General features: G+C 41.9%; 1 protein-coding gene across 1 annotated transcript in view; it reads right to left on the bottom strand.

Moving 5' to 3' along the window:
• The window catches only part of LOC310800854 (protein unc-13 homolog B-like), a gene marked incomplete at both ends in the record, with an annotated part of 267,146 nt that overhangs the window by 14,694 nt on the left and 236,816 nt on the right, over nucleotides 1-15,636 (bottom strand). The gene's annotated exons all lie outside the window — the stretch shown is intronic.

Here is a 15,636-nt window from a genome sequence, read left to right as displayed (position 1 = left end):
CAGAGCGATGTACGGGTCTGTGAGACTGTCCTGTGCTTTTTTCAGCAGATTCTTGACCGTTTGAATGGCTCTTTCTGCTTGTCCATTTGATTGGGGAAACTCAGGGCTTGAGGTGGTGTGTTTGAACTCCCAGTTGGTTGCAAACTCCCGCATTTTTGCACTTACAAGTTGTCTTCCATTATCTGAAAAGAGTTCATCAGGTACTCCATGTCTTGCAAATATAGACTTTAGGGCTGTAATGATGTGCTTGCTTGTAGTCCCATTAACTTTGAAATCTCAGGATACTTAGAATAATAGTCCACGCACAGAAGATATTCTGCATTATTGAAATGGAACAGATCCATTCCAACTTTGGACCACGCTCTCTCAGGGACTGGATGAGATATCAAGGGCTCTCTGGGATTGTGATTTTTGTGTTTGTTGCACACGGCACATTTCTGTACAACATCCTCGATCTGTTTTGCCATTCCCGGCCAAAACAAGATATCTCTGGCTCGTTCTTTACTCTTCACAATTCCCATATGCGCCTCATGAATTTTCTCTAGCATCTCTTGTCTTATTTTTGTAGGCACTACCAGCTTTGAGTTTTTGAACAACAGTCCTTCAGTGTATGTCAACTCCTCTCTAAAAGTCCAGTAATTTTGTATTGACTTATGAACTTGGCTCCGCGACTCAGGCCATCCATCCTGTACTGCGGCTCTGACGAGTCTCAGTTCCTCATCCTGCTCGGTTGCATCTTTGAACTGCTGTTGCTTCTCTTCTGAAACTGGTAATTGTTGAATTATATAGCTCACATCCAACTCCTCTTCCTTTGTTTCATTTGAGAGATCCTTCAGGCTGGCTCTGCTCAATGCATCAGCAATGTGCATTTCTTTACCAGGCTTGTATTTCACCTGCAGGCTGTATCTTTGCAGTCTCATTAACATCTTTTGCAGCCTAGCTTGAGCCTTGTGGAGTGCTTTTTTGAAAATCGTCTCCAATGGTTTGTGATCCGACTCAACTTGAACTTGCCTCCCATACAGGTATTGGTGAAATTTTTCACAGCCATATACGATCGCCAGCAGCTCTTTTTCAATTTGAGCATATCTTTGTTCACAGTCTGTTAGCGTCCTAGAGCCATATGCTACAGGATGTCCTTCCTGTAGGATCACTGCTCCCAAACCACCTGCGCTGGCATCGACTGACAGTGTGACAGGCTTTTCTACATCATAATACTTCAACACTGGCGTGTTACTCACAAGCTCTTTCAGTTTTGTGAAGCTCTTTTCTTGTTCACACTCCCAATGCCAGATGGTTTCTCCTTCCAGTAGCTTTCTGAGTGGAGCAGACACTTCTGAGAGATTTGGGATGAATTTTGCCAGGTATTGAACGATCCCCATGAATCTCTGTAGTGCTGTTTTGTCTTGTGGCTCTGGTATTTCTTGTATTGCTCGCACTGTATCCATGTTTGGTTTCAATCCATCTTTGCTCAGCACATGTCCTATGTAGCTGAGTTCACTTAGTCCGATTTTGCATTTGTCTCTGTTTAATTTCAAGTTTATGTCTCTTAGTCGATCCAACAGTTTCCTCAACCTGTTGTCATGTGACTCTTTGTCTTTTCCCCAGACCAGAATGTCATCCATTACATTAACGACTCCTTCCAGTCCTTCCAGATGCTGTGACAGGCACCTCTGAAACACCTCTGGTGCTGAAGATATTCCAAAAGGAAGTCTCTTAAACTTGTACCTGCCCAACGGTGAGTTAAACGTACATAATTTGGAGCTCTCTTCGTCTAACTGGATTTGCCAGTAGCCTTGATTGGCATCCACGACTGAGAATACTTTAGCTTCCGGCATCTCTGCAACTACTTCCTCCACTGTTTTCAGAGGATAGTGCTCTCTTTTTATCGCTTTGTTTAAGTCCTGTGGATCCAGGCATATCCTGATCTTCTTAGGTTTCACTATAGTCACCATGCTGCTGACCCAATCTGTGGGTTGACATTCATGCTTTCCATTCGTTTTAATTCTTTCTCTATGTCTTTTTTCAGTGCTATTGGGACTTTTCTCGGTGGATGAATCACTGGTGGAACCTCTGGGTTTAGTTGAATATGGTGAACTCCAGGAACACAGCCCAGTCCTGTGAATAAATCTTCATATTCACTCAAAATGTCTGTCTCTGTTCCTTCTTCCACTCCATACAACCTTTTCACCATCCCTAGTTCAACACTAGATGAGCTTCCAATTACTGCCGTTGCATCTTGTTTTATTACTTGAAAAACCAGTTCATACTCCTTGGGCCCTATTCTCCCACAAGCCTTCGGCGCTAAAACGGGCCTTAAACGCAAAAAAACGTGCCTTGCGCCTGTTTTGGGACGATATCAATATGGCTTTACGCTGCCAAATGCGCTTTAGGCCGAATGGGCGTGGCGCAGTCCCAGAATGGGCCAAAGTGGGCGTGTCGGCCTTAAATACCGGCGTACTGCTATCTTCGCACCTGCCTTAAATTTAGCGCTTTGCGCCTTTGAAAACCAGGCCTATTCAGTGCGCCAGTGCACTTGTGCCTCTCCCCTGTCACCCTTCTCTGTCTCTCTCTGAAACCAGGCCTATTCAGTGCGCCAGTGCTCTTCTGCCTCTGAGTCACCCTTCTCTCTCTCTCTGACTCCCTCGCTCAAACAGACACAACACATAGCAGCACCCAGCTTCACATAGGAAATAGCAGTTGTAAGTTTACTGCCTGTGAATGTCCACTCCCAGCATGCAATTGGGTCCTCCATTTCGCTACTAAATAGCAACCAAATGAGCCGAAATAGATATAAAAGGTAGATCTAAAATAATGTGTAATGGTAAGACAACCTGCAATTGTAGAACATTTCAATATTGGACCAAATAAAACATCGAAATGAAACACCACCCTATGTGAAACATATATGTCCTCTTGAGCCTATATATACCCCTTGTGGGTTTAACGTGATTTAGATAAGTGACAGCGGAACGCGCTTCTGTGATGTGCTATACTGTGATGTCCGCTCCAATAACTTGGCCCTACTTGACATTTAGTTTTACAATAAAAACACATTTATGCAATGACTTTACATAATGTAGGGTATATTTATGTGCATCATTCTACCTGCAGCAGGGGAGAGAAAACGATATCTTTCTGGACAAACTTTCACCAATCTAATAGGCTATATTTTTCTAGCTGATGCGTTTAGTAGCCTACATTATTTTCACTTTGATCTTGCTATAGTGTAGCGTATTTACATGCTTGCAGTATTGAAACTGCAGTTAGATTGGTTTGAGAAGCATAATAATATGGAATAATAGCCTATAATGCAGACAGACAGACTGGATGAAGGGGGGGGGGGGGGCAGAGCGTTTGGCTTTCGTCTGGTTTTGCGGGATCACTGGAATTGGAGCTAAAAAGGCAAGCGTGCGATTCGTTTATTGCAGTTATCCAATGAGCATGACGGTGCATAATTTTACGCTTAAAAGGCGTGGTTGTAATGGTTGAGGCTGCGTCTAGCGCCAGCACGACGATATCAAGTGCGCTGGTCCACGCCCACTGATTTGAGCTGCGCCAGCCGCTCGGCCTAGAAACAGCGCCGATGCAACGATAGGGACCCTTGTCTTTGGATTGGCATTTTATGGTCTTCTGCCCTAGTGGTTTCTCTTTTTGTCCAAAAAAGCCCACTAGCTTGTAGCAAGATTTTTGCAGTTTATTTTTATCCAGTTTCTTTTTTTTTAACTTATTTTTATTTATTTTCTCAAGTGCAATTATACATTTATTCATTCATTTACATCACAGGTATGGGTGTATTGAAATGCAGTCCATATAATCTTGTCTTTTCAATGTCCATAGTCTCCATTCCCATATGACCGGGTTTGTTATTGTCTTTTCTTCGTATGTAGAGAAAAGACATACAGCATGACAGTCAGTTCAAAATTATAGAAGATAATAGACAAATTAAAGCAAAAGAAGAAATAAAATTAATAGCCTACTACAGGTGTTGTTCACTACACTCTAGGCAAAACAAAATACAAAAGAATTGGTGACCACCTCATCAAGAATGCCTCTGTCCTTAATTGTAACCTTGCAGTTATTTCCTCCATCTGATAAACATCTTTAACCTTCTCCTTCCATTGTATTATCGTGGGGGGCTGCGGTCTCAGCCAAGAGATTGTGATCATTTTCTTAGCGGTTAACAGAAGGACTCTAAGTATTCGTTTCAAGTTATTATTTCCCATATCTTCTGGTATTATTCCTAATAAATAGTAAGATGGTTCCAAGGGTAATCGAATCCCTAGACAGTTCTTAATTTCTGTTTGTATGTTCTGCCAATAATCCCCTAATTTTGGGCAGTCCCAGAATATGTGTGAATGCTCTCCTATCAGACCGCAACCCCTCCAGCATCTGTCTGAGGTACCACCAAACTTTGACGTGATGAGAGGAGTCCTGAAAAACCTCATCTTAACCTTCCATTCAAATTCCTTCCAGATGGGACTACTAGTTGTTTTGTGTCCCTCTGCGCATGCTAATTCCCAATCTTCTTCCGAAATTATAGATTCCATCTCCAGTTCCCATTTTCTTTTAATGTCCAGACTATTATCCATTAAATCTCCTTGTAGTATTTTATATACTGTATGTAGGAGGTGATTTTCTTTTTGACAGTCCCATCAATTGTTAGCATAAAAAAACTTTCTAGATGTGATGGTGTATTACATAATTTGTCCCATTCTTTGTGTTTCTGGAGGTAGTGTCTTATTTGTAAATATAAAAAAAAAATCATTGTGTGGAAGGTTATATCTGCGCTGAAGTTGTTCAAAGGTCATCAGGACCCCTCTTTCAAACATTTGACCCAACATGATTAGACCCTTTCTTTCCCATTCTTTAAACCCTGCCCCTATTTTGGATGGGAGAAAATCAATATTTCGTGCAATCTTCATCGCTATAGATATTGATGAGGGGAGTCTTAGCTTCTGTCTCACGGTCGACCATATTTTCAGAGTGGTTTTTACCCATTGATTATTAATTTTATGTATTTTCCAAGAATCCTTGTTCAAAAATGGGATTACATCTAATGGTGCTTTTGGGCAATGATTTTGTTCCATCCCCACCCATATTGTGTCTTTGTCTTGAGATAGCCATGCTACCATTGATCTGAGCTGAGCTGCCCAATAATATTTTTCCATGTTGGGTAAGTCTAGACCCCCCTTTTCTTTTGAGCATAATAGTCTTTTAAGTCTAATTCTGGGTCTTTTGTTTTGCCATATAAATTTAGATAGCCATTTGTTAATTGTTCTAAATGTAGCAGTAGGGACCTCTATGGGTAGGGATTGGAACAAAAATAGCAACCTTGGTAGTACATTCATTCTTATTGTTTCTACATGCCCTATCAGGGAAAGGGGAAGGACTTCCCATCTTGTAAGATCAGTTTTTATTTCATCCATCAATTTCTCATAATTGGCCTTAAATAGTTGTGATGTGCTAGGAGTTATGACAATTCCTAAATATCTGAATCCTTGCTTGGACCAGTGAAATTTAAATTTTCCTTCTAACTGTGGTGGCCAGCTCCCCACCAGCATCATTGCCTCAGATTTTGATTGATTAATTTGGTAACCTGAAAATTTCCCATATTCTTTTAAACTACTCATCAATGCCGGAACTGAGGAGACAGGGTCACTGATGTACGTCAATAAGTCATCCGCGTAAAGCGAAGTCTTATGTTCTGTCTGACCATCATCTTTTATACCTTTAATATTTTTATTTTGTCTTATTAATGTCGCAAGGACTTCAATATTTACAGCGAAGAGCAAAGGACTAAGGCAATCTCCTTGGCGGACCCCTTTCTCAAGGTTGAAGAAATCTGAACAGCAGCCATTCACTCTAACGCATGACCTTGGATTTGTGTATATGACCTTCACCCAGTCCACAAACGTTGAATGAAATCCCATAGCAGCCAGTGTTTTATATAAAAACTGCCAGTTTACAGTGTCAAATGCTTTCTGCGCATCAAAGCTAATTAGCACAGAGTTTTGCATACTTTTCTTGGCACATGTTATAATATTCAGTGTTCTCCTTATGTTGTTCGCTCCTTGTCTGCCGGGAATAAAGCCTGTCTGATCCGGGCTAATGAGTTTTGTTATAATTTTTTGCATCCTTTTTGCCATAATACTAGTCAATAATTTTTGGTCATTACATAGCAGACTGATGGGTCTATATCCTTCACAGAGTGTCGGATCTTTACCTTCTTTGTGAATTACTGATATAATGGCCTCGGACCATGTATTTGGTGGGTCCTTATTGGAGAGAGCAAAGTTAAAAACTTTCTCTAATGTTGGTGTCAAATCATCTATAAAGCATCTGTAAAACTCTCCGGGGAGTCCATCGATCCCTGGGGATTTATTATTTTTTAATTTTTTTATAGCTTCCCTTATTTCACTTTCAGTAATAACTGATGTCATCTGTGCTGCTTCCTCTTCTGATAATGAGGGTAGGTGTAGTCTGGCTATGAAGGCCTCAATTTCGTTGTCTGTTGTTTCTGAATTAGGTTCTCTGTATAGATCTTTATAGAATGATGCAAAGGCATCTGCTATTTCCTTTGGGTGTGTTACAATTTTTTTGAGTGTGGGATGTATAATCTTAGGTACCATACGATTAGCCTGTGCTTTACGGAGTTGAAAGGCCAGTAGTCGACTGGCTCTGTTCCCCATCTCATAGTATTTCTGTTTAGAAAATCTTAAGGCTCCCTCTGCCTTATATGTAAGGAGCTTATCCAAGGACTTCCTTGTTTCTTTTAATACTAGCAGAGTGTTCTGTGTTCCTGTGGACTTATGTTCTATCTCCAATTGTTTTATCTTATTCTCTAACCTAGTCTGCTCTTCCAATCGTGTTTTCTTCAACCTTGATGCAATTTGGATCATCTTCCCTCTTATGACTGCCTTAGCCCCCCCCATAAAATTGATGGTGTCACTTCTCCGTTGTCATTAATCTCAAAGTATTCCTTAAGGTTCTTTTTTAAGTCTTGTACCACTGTTGTATTGGTCAGTAACGAGACATTTAGTCTCCAATATCTGAAATAAAATTCTTTGTTTAGATCTATACTTAATATGACGGGAGCATGGTCACTCAGAGTTATTGGTTCAATATGACAGTCTGTTACTTTATACATACACTGTTGAGGAAGGCAGAAGAAATCGATCCTCGAGTAGCTATTATGGACATTAGAATAAAAACTGAAGTCCTTCCCCTTAGGATTTATATGGGCCCTATTCTCCCACAAGCCTTCGGCGCTAAAACGGGCCTTAAACGCAAAAAAACGTGCCTTGCGCCTGTTTTGGGACGATATCAATATGGCTTTAGGCTGCCAAATGCGCTTTAGGCCGAATGGGCGTGGCGCAGTCCCAGAATGGGCCAAAGTGGGCGTGTCGGCGCTAACTACCGGCGTAGTGCTATCTTCGCACCTGGCCTACATTTAGCGCTTTGCGCCTTTGAAAACCAGGCCTATTCAGTGCGCCAGTGCACTTGTGCCTCTCCCCTGTCACCCTTCTCTGTCTCTCTCTGAAACCAGGCCTATTCAGTGCGCCAGTGCTCTTCTGCCTCTGAGTCACCCTTCTGGCTTCTCTCTCTCTCTCTGACTCCCTCGCTCAAACAGACACAACACATAGCAGCACCCAGCTTCCCATAGGAAATAGCAGTTGTAAGTTTACTGCCTGTGAATGTCCACTCCCAGCATGCAATTGGGTCCTCCATTTCGCTACTAAATAGCAACCAAATGAGCCGAAATAGATATAAAAGGTAGATCTAAAATAATGTGTAATGGTAAGACAACCTGCAATTGTCGAACATTTCAATATTGGACCAAATAAAACATCGAAATGAAACACCACCCTATGTGAAACATATATGTCCTCTTGAGCCTATATATACCCCTTGTGGGTTTAACGTGATTTAGATAAGTGACAGCGGAACGCGCTTCTGTGATGTGCTATACTGTGATGTCCGCTCCAATAACTTGGCCCTACTTGACATTTAGTTTTACAATAAAAACACATTTATGCAATGACTTTACATAATGTAGGGTATATTTATGTGCATCGATCATTCTACCTGCAGCAGGGGAGAGAAAACGATATCTTTCTGGACAAACTTTCACCAATCTAATAGGCTATATTTTTCTAGCTGATGCGTTTAGTACATTATTTTCACTTTGATCTTGCTATAGTGTAGCGTATTTACATGCTTGCAGTATTGAAACTGCAGTTAGATTGGTTTGAGAAGCATAATAATATGGAATAATAGCCTATAATGCAGTCAGACAGACAGACTGGATGAAGGGAGGGGGGGGGCAGAGCGTTTGGCTTTCGTCTGGTTTTGCGGGATCACTGGAATTGGAGCTAAAAAGGCAAGCGTGCGATTCGTTTATTGCAGTTATCCAATGAGCATGACGGTGCATAATTTTACGCTTAAAAGGCGTGGTTGTAATGGTTGAGGCTGCGTCTAGCGCCAGCACGACGATATCAAGTGCGCTGGTCCACGCCCACTGATTTGAGCTGCGCCAGGCGTTCGGCCTAGAAACAGCGCCGATGCAACGATAGGGACCATATGTCTCCATGGATCAACTAGTCCTAATTCTGAGAGCATATTATTAAGTGTTTTAGTTTTTTTAGTCTGGGCTCCTCCTTCTGCTGGCACTCTGTCTAATTTCCCATCTTGTACGGCATTAAAGTCTCCCCCCGCTATTAACATGCCTTTGGCATTATCGGCAATAACATTGGCAATTTCTTTAAAGAAATCCTGATCATATTCATTTGGAGCATATACATTCAGAATGGATACCTCCACCTCCCCTATTGTGCCTATTACCATGACAAACCTCCCCCTTTGATCCTGAATTACTTTTTCTGAAGAAAAGGCCAACGACCTATTAATTAAGATTGCTACTCCCCTTTTTTTACCAAATGAAGCACTGTATATATGATTTACCCATTCCCTTCTCAATTTTTTATGTTCTCCTTCTGACAGATGTGTCTCCTGTAACAAGCCAATTGAGCATCTTAGTTTTTTTAATTGACTATATATTTTCTTCCTTTTAATAGGATGATTCAGTCCATGGACATTATATGTGATTACGTTCAAATCATTCATGGATGTAAAGCTAGGGTATTCAAATTTGTCCTAATGTTTTTCCATTTTGTTGCCAACCCAACCCTCAGTTCTAATACGATGCACCTGAAAAATTTCCATGATATAATATACAATTGCACTTCTGTGAGAATCAATGAAACAAGTTCTGAACATGATGTGTTATACGAACTTATAACACATAACAATAAATTAACAAAATAAACAAAAATGACTTCCAAAAACCCAGCTGGGTGCACCTGTGTGCCCAGCTCCCTTTGTGTTATAGGCAGAGAGTAGTGGCCTCTAACTCTCTCTAGGGAGTATGCACAAAGTGCCATCCAAACAACAAACCACAGAAAATAAATCCTCCGGTGAAGTTGGAACCCTATCTCGGGCATTTCCATAATATAAAAAGAAACGGGATATTTCCCTCCCCCAAACGTTTACCAATTTTTTTTGTAAACTTACACTCTTTGTTCAGTGTGATTAGCTTTGCTTTTTTTTTTTTTTTTTTTATTATTATTATAATCTTTTATTATTGTTTTTCACTCTTTTTTTAAACATTCTTATTTTATTATTATTTTCTTTTAAGTATGCTGCCCCAAAGTGTCCCGAATATGAGTGGGTAACATATTACCTCGCTGTTGTCACTCAAGTCTGACTCTGTTACCTGAGCACCTCTTACTGTAGCTGTCCTTTCAGACCTGTAGAAAGGATCTCAAATCCGCGTCTGACAGAGTTTCCTCTCTTCTCCCTCTCCCGTTGTCCTGCCTTCGCCACGTTTCTCTGGAGAGCTCTCGTTCCATCTTCTCCCTCTCGCTCACCTGGACTGTGACGCCCAGATCTTGGAGTGTTGGCACCGCCTCAATCAGGGTAGGAAACGTTTTCACTCCGGACGTCAGGTTGACTCTCAGCTGGGCTGGAAAGCGACATCTGGCCTGGATCCCCTTCTCCTTCAGTTGTTTTATCACCCCACGTATCTTCGCTCTTTTCATCTGTACATCTGGAGAGTAGTCTTGGTCAAAGTATATGACTTTCTCTTGAAACATGACCCGCTTCTGTGCCCAGGCTTGACGGAGCACCGCTTCTTTCACTGTATAGTCTAGAAACTTTATAATGATGGAGCGTGGTGGTGCGGTGTTGGCTGGTTTTTGTCCCAGTGATCTGTGTGCCCTCTCAATCTGTATATTCATCTCCGAAGGGAGCTGTAGCGTGGTCTTTATTAGTTGTTGCATAAAACCAGCCATGTCATTCTTCTCACTCTCTTCGGGGACCTGGTACACTCTCAAATTGTTACTGCGTATACGGTTCTGCAGATCATCACACATATTAGTGAGAGCAGCGTCTCTTCTCACCAGGTGGCGGATAGCCCTTTCATGCCGCCGGCTGTTGTCTTCTACCTCGCTGATTCTGGTCTCCGCCTCCGCGGTTCTTTGCTCAAGTTTCCCCGTTCGTTGTTTCAATTCCCCCACCGACGTTTCCAGCCTGGAAAGTGTCGCTTTGGTATCAGCAAATGAGTCTTTAGTTTCTTTTCTCAGTTCTTTCAGTTCTCGGATAAGTTCCTCCATGTTCCTTTTACTCTCGTCTTCCCTAGTTTCACCCTCGGGTAATGGCGGCGGAGACTTCTCTCTTTCTTCGTCTTTTTGAAACACGTTTTGCTGCTTCACCTTTTTCCTTTTCTTGTTATTCCGTGTGTTCATATTACATCTTCTTAACTTATATCGTGTTAGTTATGTTCAGAACCTTCTATAACTTTGATAAGCAGCTAATCACAGCTAAATGTTAGGGGAGCGAGCACCCGACGCGTGTGTCTCAAAGCATAGCGCCACCGGAAGTCCCCAATCAATACTTTTAAAGTAGAAATCAAAACCTATTTTTATCCAGTTTCAATTCTTCCAATTCTCTCTTGGATATTACATTACAGTCAGCACCTGTATCTATCATCACTGTGAGTGTCTGGTTGTTTATTTTCAGCTTTACTTTCCAGTCATCTCTGTCTGTTTGCACATGACATATGTCTGTTTCTTTCATTTTAACTGTCCCAATAAACATGCCATCATCATTTGCTGTGTCACGTTCTATTCCTTGTATTTTCCGTCGGTGCTCTGTCTGCCCGCGGCTCTTGCACATCTTGGCATAGTGATTCTTTCTGTGACACGAGTTACACGTTTGGCCATATGCAGGACACTTCATAGGCTCATGTTTATATCCGCACCTTCCACAGTCAGCTTGTGGCTTATCTCTCTTTGATTGTGCTGTTTGTGGCCTCTCTTTTTTTCCATATGATTTTTGCTTGAATATTTTCTGAACTGGCACTTCAGTTTCTTCATGTAGCTTTTTAAGCTGGCTTTGGCTCACTTCGCTTGCACGGCATATGTCAACTGCTCTTTGAAGTGTTAGCTCCGGTTCTCTTAGCAGTCTGCCTCGGATCTGATCATTTGTTATCCCGCATACAACTCTGTCTCGTATCAATGACTCATTTAAGTCTCCAAACTCGCAATCTTTAGCTTTGTTTTTTAAGTCTGTGACGTATGCATCAATTGACTCTGCATTTCCTTGCACACGTGTGAAAAACAAATGTCTTTGGTACGTAAGATTCTTTCTCGGCTCACAGTACCTTCTGAAGAGTTCTTTCAGGACTTCCAGGTTGTCAACATCATCGTCAAACTGAAAAGTATTGAATACTTTCAAGGCGTCGTCTCCCGCGACATGAAGAAAAGTGGCACATTTCACTTTCTCCGACTTCTCAGCGATTCCATTTGCGACGAGATATATTTCAAACTTTTGTAGCCACACTCTCCAGTTTTCAGACAGATTTCCTTCCAGGCTCAACGTTCCTGGAGGTCTTTGCTGCTCCATTTTTCACTTTACGGGTTCGTTTTCGTCTTTTTTGCAGACTAATTCTGCCACCATGTGTTGTATCAGAGCCAAGCATGAGACAGCGTGTAGCAGACTGAACGGTGTTTACTTGTGTGACCTCAATATATACAGCACAGCATACACATTGTAATGTTACAGTGCCACCTATTGGTAACCTCCAGTACAACAACATTATACATGACAGGGACAAAAGCAGGAAGGGAGTTTTTTTGGACGTTTGGATGATTTTCAGCCATATTTAGAGGAATATCTAATTTTAAATTAACATTAGGATTATACTGTAGTGATGTCATTATTCAGTATTTTCTCCTTTTCTCACTCACTTGGTGACCTGCTCTCCCTTTAGGTTGTTTTACAATTACACTACAACAGACAGCAACACAGGCAGAAACACTGAACTTATTATTATTATTATCACTTTGAAACACAGTGCAAAACATGTCATCTCAACACAAAAATAAAATTAAAACCGTATACTATACCATTATAGCAGCAGCCAATGACAACACATTCAAGCCATCCTAAAGTGCATTAGTGAGTGCAGTAGTCCGGGTCTGTCTGTCTCTCAGGTGTAATAATCCCACAACGATCACGGCTTTAACAAGCATCACAGGCTGTGTAAACCAAGGCTGCAGCCCTGGTCCCGTTTAGTGAAGCCGCTGCATGTTAGATCGCCGCTCTGGCGGTTGAATCCAGTATTAGGTCACAAGGCCCGCCTCCCCATGTTAGTGGATGGGAAAATCACAACCGAAATAATCACAGTATACGTCAGATAATTTTTTTCCAAAGGTGGTTTGTATCATTTTAGATAGTCATTATCATGCTAATGCCTGTGCAAGTGGTCATTTTTCTGATCAGTTTGTTTTTAAGTAGTTATTTGACATATAAAAAGGGATAAAAATGGATGATTGACAGCTGTGGCAGCCAGTCTCAAGCCGTCATTGGCTGGACAGGCTCTTCACATTATAGATCTATCGTCGATTCGTCATAGACAAGACACACGGCTTCATCGTTATCTAACGCTGCCTGGAGGTCGGGGTGGCTCTGCTGCTGGGTGTGTGGGGCCGGGAGATGTGCTCTTAGCCTGGGTAGTGCAGGCCTGGAGGTTGGGGTGGCTCATGGGTTGGCTGTGCTGGCTACCAGACATATCAATGGACCGCAATAAAATTGTTTTGAGAAAGGTGCGCGAGGAATTAACGTTGGTTGGGGACTTAAGTAAGTTCAGAAAATATGTGTTAGTAGTTACTCCAGCTATGTTAGCAATAGCGTTAGCCACTTTCGCTAGTCGGCTATTTTTCATTATTTATCGGCTTAATATTACTAACTTAACAACCGATAACGATAGCTGGAATAACACAATACTATACACATATTTTCAGAACTTACCAGGTTATCCAACTGCCAGGAAATGTGTTTTATAATGTTAACTCCCATCCCGGGTCAGATGGGGCCTACTACGCAAGCACCAGCCATGAGCTAATCGCTAACGCCCGTTAGCCGTTAGCGTAGGGTGACCAGACGTCCCCGATTTTCGGGGACAGTCCCCGATTTCGGTGCTCTGTCCCCGGCTGGAGCTGTCCCCGAAAATGTCCCCGATTTTGGCCACAAAGTCAAATAATAATACTGGCAAGAAACTCGATAACAGAGCATTTGCGGCACCACAAAAGCCTGTCGTTGTGCTTGTGCACGTTGTGCAAAGTGCTGCCTGTGTGTGACAGAGTAGATCACAGAGTAGATGTTCTCCCTCTGCCCGTGCCGTGGTTTTCCCAGGACCCAGCCGCCCGCAACCGAAGCCCCAGAGGTGGCGAGAGGCGGCGTCTGCTTGCTGCTTTTGCTACCGTCCTTGTTTACCGGACCCCATTCAGCGGGTTTCATCCCAGTTGTTTTGAATAGTTAAAAGTACAGTAAAACTATCTGGTAAGTAAGTGCAGTAACTAACTCAAAACGTTTTTGCAGAGAAGTCAGTAACGTTTTTATGTACACCAAACTCCATTGAAAAAAATGTCTTTTTAACATGATTGGCGATGGATCATTGTTATCTAGTCATTAGCCTACTGTTCCCTAAATTGGCCTTCAGCCATCAAAATTTTGATAACCCCTGGTTTAAATGAACACAATAGGTCATATTTATCTCTAGATTACAATTTTAATCATTAAAATTGCCTTTTAGTATTAACATGATTTTTTAAATTATTTTGTCAGCATTTAATATTAAATTAGCAGTTAATATGGTCATGTGGCCATTGAATACTTGAAACTGGTGAGCGACACCCTAAACTCAAGGAAAGTGTTTACTGAGGTATATAATGTTTTTGTTTTGTGGAAATAAATTATGCACCAGTTGGTGAGGTCAAAGAGAGAAGTTGTCCCTCTCTATGTTCCTGCCACTCTACACAATACACCAGTAGCCTATTTCCCATACCAAGGCTGTCTAATTTGTGGTAAAATGTGCCAGATAACTAGTAACCATTAGTAACCACTGCTTATTTTTCAATTGTTTCAAAATCACAAAGTTCTTCATAGATCTAGCCTCTTACTTTTGCTCTCAAAGTGCACCAGATTTATACATTTTACTGTAAAATGTACACAATTTTCTAAAAGACGGGGGGGCACAGCCCCCCCTGGGCCCCCCTAGCAGACCACAAAATGTCCCCGATTTTCATTTGGGAAATCTGGTCACCTTACGTTAGCGCCACATAAACAGAGGTTTAATTTTTGGTATTAAAGCAACAAACGTTTTTATATGGATATCTCAGATAAATGCTTTGACTGTGGGGATGTTCATTCTTCACAAGCTCCTTTCTTAGCTGTTGTAAGGATATAGTTAACAAAGACGAGACTAGGCAGCTAGGCTAACGTTACCACTGAGCTATATTAAATGGAACGTTACAGGCTGCACTACCCACAACGCTATACCAGCAAACAACGTAGCGTAAAGCGTCAAGGTTAGATTTGTAAAACCAACATTTGCTCCAAAAGGAATTAACTCATAAAGTTAATCAAAATGCCACGAAAACATTAGGCTATAGCTTAGTCAACACAGCAATCCCCCAGTGAGGCTGTTGTCTTGAGTGAGGCGGCCTGCCTCCACTTCCGGCCCGCGCTGAGAGCGCTGAGAGCACAGCAGCATTCAGCAGCAGACCGGAGGTCTAAAATCTCCGACAACCAAAATCAGATTTTCGTACAGGCGTCATTTTGATAAACTGATCTCATAGTGGGAATCTTCCTGGTTACTTTTGGCGAGACAAAAAATATTACAACTTAACGTGTAATATTTACAGAGCTAGACTGTATATAAATACACAAGCATCGTGCGCATTCTAGAAACAGCAGCTCTACATAAGAAAGTTCAGAGGGGCGGGGAGCTCTCAGAGGTTCTAACTCAACGGAGCTACTGCGCAGACTCTGGTTCTCTGATCTGACAAGATTTTGGCTTCAATAGACAATACAGGCAGGAGATGGAGATCCTCCTTCCATTTTTATTTATCTCAATGGTGTAAACAGTGTAAAGTGGGCTCTCTGTAACTTGATCCACAGAAGCTGCCGAAAGCGAAAGCCGAGCAGCAAGTCGGAGTGGGTGGGGGCGGGGGGAGAGTGCTCTCATGCACTGGCTGCAGATTCTCCTCTTTTTTCCCCACTCTCTCTCTCATATTT

Source organism: Poromitra crassiceps, assembly GCF_964638095.1.
Source record: "Poromitra crassiceps genome assembly, contig: HAP1_SCAFFOLD_125, whole genome shotgun sequence".
Classification (NCBI taxonomy): domain Eukaryota; kingdom Metazoa; phylum Chordata; class Actinopteri; order Beryciformes; family Melamphaidae; genus Poromitra; species Poromitra crassiceps.
This window is presented reverse-complemented; position numbering and strand designations above follow the sequence as displayed.